Raw genomic sequence first — 5000 nt, 5'->3', positions numbered from 1 at the left:
TATTGTGATTATGATCGTTATTATTACCATTATTGATATTATCATTGTCATCATTATCATTAATATTGTCATGATTAGTAATCTATCATTATTATCGTCATCCCCATCTTCATTAATAATAGTAGCACAATCACTACAAATATCATTATTGTGATAATTATTTTCTTGTAATTTTATGGACACGAACTGACTCTATCTCACAACACACATAAGTTAATTAATTAGTGTTAATTACTATTCTTAATAATACTAATATATTTATTATTCTGCAATACCATTTATTAAATATACATGTACTAGTGCCACTGAAATACCTTCTGCAAGTCAGTGACTGGTTGCAAATTTCTGAAGAAAAAAAATTAAGAATATCTCTATGAAAAAAAAAACAATACTCCAATCATGGATGAACCAAATCGACGAATCTACATTATTTTACGCGTTATCGTCGAATAAATTGAAGACTAGTCTACCGATTAGATACTAAGGCTGGCATAAATGGCGGAAAAAGTTAATTCGGATTATCTGACAAAGCCTTCGAGAGCCAACCCGCTCAGCCTTGTTTATCAATATCATTTGTCCTTGGATTAGCTTTGGTCGGAGGGAGGTTATGCCTACGAGGATTTATTTCTGACAGCTTTGCCACGCTCTTTTGTTGTTTTGGTCTTCAGGGCTTGAGGACGTGGTCTACGATCTGCTGCCCTACTACTCTCTGCCCTTCAGATTTAGAACAGGATCTCTCTCTCTCTCTCTCTCTCTCTCTCTCTCTCTCTCTCTCTCTCTCTCTCTCTCTCTCTCTCTCTCTCTCTCTCTCTCTCTCTCTCTCTCTCTCTCTCTCTCTCTCTCTCTTTTCTCTCTCTCTTTCTCTCTCTCTCTCTCTCTTTCCTGTTTGTTTCTGCATAAACTTGTTAACTAAAAACCTAACAACTAAAAATGTCGGAACCTATATATTTCACTCTATTAGACACCATTGAATAAATTACAGAAACTTTGTCTATTCAAAATCTCATACTAATCAAAAGACAAAAAGAAAACGAAAATTCAAGTCAAACAATTAAGATTTATCTCGCGAATACAATCCGAGACCAATAAATACTTCATTTAACCAACGGATGGGTCAACGAACAGCAATTTACCCTACATAGATACGCAGTTTCATTCCAGGCTGATTGGTTTAAATGTTAATGAACAGCGGTCAGTGTTTCCACCACCCCCCACCCCACCCCCACCCCCACCCCCCTTTCAAGGCCAAGTGGTTGTGAGGTCCGTAAAGCACCTTAGATATGCAAATTCGGAGGCTGATCCAGGTGGGGCAACTTGTGATCAGGACCATCGTGTTTTTTATTTATCTATTTTTTTTTTTCGATTGAGTATCGGTTCCTTTCGCTAATTGATTAATGATTAATAAGTATACTGATATTGGTTGTGAATGTGATAAGGATGATGGCAGCAATAATAGCAATAAGATTCACGAAAGCCAAACATGCACAGCATCTACGGCGATTCTTGAATATGAATGATGATTGAATTCTCTTGAAATGATTAAACAGTCGACGGAGAAGAAACAAATAAAAATCGGTGATATGGAACAGAAGGTCAAATCAATCGAAAGTAAATGAAACCAAACCCCGAACACGACCCACGGTGAATTTAACCTCGAACAGATGTGATAATTAGCCACCGCCTCCCCTCCCTCTTCCCTTCTTTTTCCTCCCCCTCCCTCCTTTCCCTTTCTACCTCCCCCACTCTCTTTCCCATTTCTCCCTCCTTCCTGCCTCTCTCCCCTTTCCTCCTCCGTCCTCCCAGTTTCTCCTCCCTCCTCCCCGTTTCTCCATCCCTTCTCCCTCATTCTCCTCCCTGCTTCCCTTCTCGCCCTGTATCATTCCCTCCTCCCCCTCGGCTTCCGTCCACCGCCCTACCATCAACTCGCATCGCTGGCTGAATACTACCTCTTCAAAATACTCGTCATTTAATAAACCATTAAGAAAATGACCCTCGTGTTGTGCGGCCAATAGAAGCGATTACAAGTTTCGCGCAGTCGGTAATGCCTCGTTTTTCGGGTCCCTTCGGTCTCATCAGCGTCGGAAAAAAGGGTGTTCGCGATTCTCGGAATGCTGTCATGAGACGTGGAATCTTCTCTGACGAGGACACGCACCTTTCTTACTATGGTCGAGAGGCAGGAGGCGGGCGAAAGGAGTGGGGGTTCTTTTGCCTTAAAAAGGAAGAAAGGAGTACGCTTTTTTTTTTCTTCTTTTTTTTTTTTTTTGTCTTTTTGTGTGTGTTATTTTAGAAAACGGAAGATAGGACTGTGTTCATTTTGTGTCACTGTAAGAATAAAGGAGGGTATTTTTTCTTCTAAGTTTTCCAAGGACGACATGAATATGCTTCACTTGAGTATCAACGTCAGGCGAATGGAATATGTGTTTCTTTAACCCTTTCCCGAAAACAAGGTCGGAGTGGTGTGTTTCGTAAGGCGGCATTAAGTGGTTCGAGAGACTCCGCCTTAGCGAGGTTCGACGTGGAATCAGTCACCAAAACCCCATAAAAATCACTCCGACAAAATTCCTCCACGCTTAATCACTTCGTGTTTTATGGCGATCACATAACCTTACTCCTCACCCTCTTCCCTTTAGTACGATCGGTATGCGTAGAGATAATATCAACAACAAGAAGAAAATAGTAACAAAGAAAAAAGAAAAGAACAAGAAATCGAGACAAAAGGGTTATTCGTTTTTTTCAGTACCACGTGGCAACTGTTCGGTGCGGGATAAGTGACCGGCAAATTGTAGTCGACACAGCTGAACCAGAGAGATGCCCCGCGGCTAAAATAAATGACAGAAACGCCAACTCAATTTTGTCCTTATACGGTTACCCTTCGATCCAAAACTTCCCAGAGTTCTTCACACTCGTCTTCCATCAGTCTTCGAGATGAAGAAAGAAATGATATGAAGGATTTTTCTTTTCTCTCTCTCTCTCTCTCTCTCTCTCTCTCTCTCTCTCTCTCTCTCTCTCTCTCTCTCTCTCTCTCTCTCTCTCTCTCTCTCTCTCTCTCTCTCTCTCTCTCGAAAAGCTTGGGAAAGTAGAAAAGGCATAAAAAGTTGATCCGAGATGTCAGGTAAAATTGTTCTTTTGATGGCTTTGTCTTACATGATAGCGTTGTATTTCGTTTTTTTTTTTCAGGAATGTTAATCGTTGTCACTGTTGATTAGTATGTTAATCTATCTTTGAAGAGGTTATTTACATTTTCTCGCATTATCGTACATCTTGTAATTTTCTTTATCATAATCATTACTGGATTTTTTTTATTTTCTTCAATATATTCTTCCTCGATCACGAATCCCACTATTAGGGATTTTGTCAATGGTACATATCTCTCGATATTATAATTTCTCTATTGTTGTTACTCCAATTATTGTAATAGTATTATCATTACTACTGTAGTATTATCATCATAACTAATGTTGTTATTTCGTAATCATCATATCTATTACTATATTAACAATAGTGGCAGTAGCAGTAGCAAAAGCATTATTGTTTTAGTAGTAGTAGTAGCAGCGGTAGTAATAGTGTTAGTATTTATATTACTGTTACTGCCTTTCACTATCACTTTAATAATATCTTCATAACAGTTGCTGTTGATACAATATATATGAGCAACAGTAGTAATAGCAGTAGTACTACTTTGGTAGTCTTTGTTATTGCTATTGATATTCTATGTCTGTTGTTATTACTTTTACATTACTATGGCCTTTTAGTTACCATAGCCATCATCAACACAACTATCACCATCATCATCACCATCAACAGTATAACCACGATCCACATCATCACCACTACCATCATCAGCATAAGCATCATCACCAACACTACCACCATCATCAACATAAGTACCGCCTACATCAATAACATAAGCACCACTCATATCATCACAATCACCCACGTCATCACCATCACCACCACCATCCACATCACCACCATAACCATCACCATCCACATCACCACCATCAACATCACCACCATCACCATCCACATCACCACCACCACACCATCATCACCTCACAGACTTCACGAAGAATCCCTCTCGACCTGTTGCTCAAAAGGAAGAGTCAACCGGAAGCAACCGGATTCGCTCGCCTTAGACCCAGGGAGGAAGTTGCATGATTTATGTCATCGTGAATTTCCATTGTCAACTTGCGGTGGATATGAATTTCATATCTATATTCGGGCGTGGGGTTCAATGTCAGTTTGAGTAATAAGGGTGTAAATAGAGATGACATTTTTTTTTATAGGTGACGGTGTTGAAGATGATGTATGATTTGATTTTCTTTTTTTTCTTCGGTAGTCCGTATATTTTGTGTTGTATTTTGTAAGTGATGTATATCCTGCATCACGTATATGAATATGCATGAGAACATGCAGTGATTGATATGATATTTGGCATTGCTGCAGGCTATTTGAATATTTACTTATTGGCAACTGGTAATTTATATCCCTTTCTTTAATATGTATTTTCTTTAATGTGGATAATGTCCACTAATAGACGCGATATAATTAGATGATTGATGTCACTATAATTTCACTATAAGGCCAGTCTGCTTGTGATCCATATAATTCATGCAGCGTTATGTACTGTTTCCATGTGTAACATACATAACATACTATAATCAACTAAAATATGCATAAAACACATCAAATATGTCCGACAACTGTTAAAAAAGACCATAATGAAATAATGATACTAATAATGTTAATGGTGATAATAATAAAAGTAATAATAATAATAATAGTGATAATAATAATAATAACAATAATAAAAATAAAAACAATAATAACAACAATAATAAAAACACATTCACAGCCAGACTGCTCAGAGATACTTGTCAGATTTCACTTGTCCACTTGTCATGTCACATTTTGCATGCCATTTCCGCCACGCCGCCCAGCACGGCCTAGGTAGGCCTACACTCCAACCCGCACCATGTGCAGGGTGACAGTTGGCCTGG

General features: G+C 38.6%; 1 protein-coding gene across 1 annotated transcript in view; it reads right to left on the bottom strand.

The window, feature by feature from the left end:
* Nucleotides 1-5000, bottom strand: part of LOC122254487 (core alpha-(1,3)-fucosyltransferase) — a 155426-nt gene that overhangs the window by 150087 nt on the left and 339 nt on the right. The gene's annotated exons all lie outside the window — the stretch shown is intronic.

The sequence above is a fragment of the Penaeus japonicus genome, unplaced genomic scaffold (assembly GCF_977035675.1).
Source record: "Penaeus japonicus unplaced genomic scaffold, GWHDUDI00000001_assembly GWHDUDI00000004, whole genome shotgun sequence".
Classification (NCBI taxonomy): domain Eukaryota; kingdom Metazoa; phylum Arthropoda; class Malacostraca; order Decapoda; family Penaeidae; genus Penaeus; species Penaeus japonicus.
The sequence above is the reverse complement of the archived record's forward strand: the minus strand, read 5'-3'. Positions and strand labels throughout refer to the sequence as shown.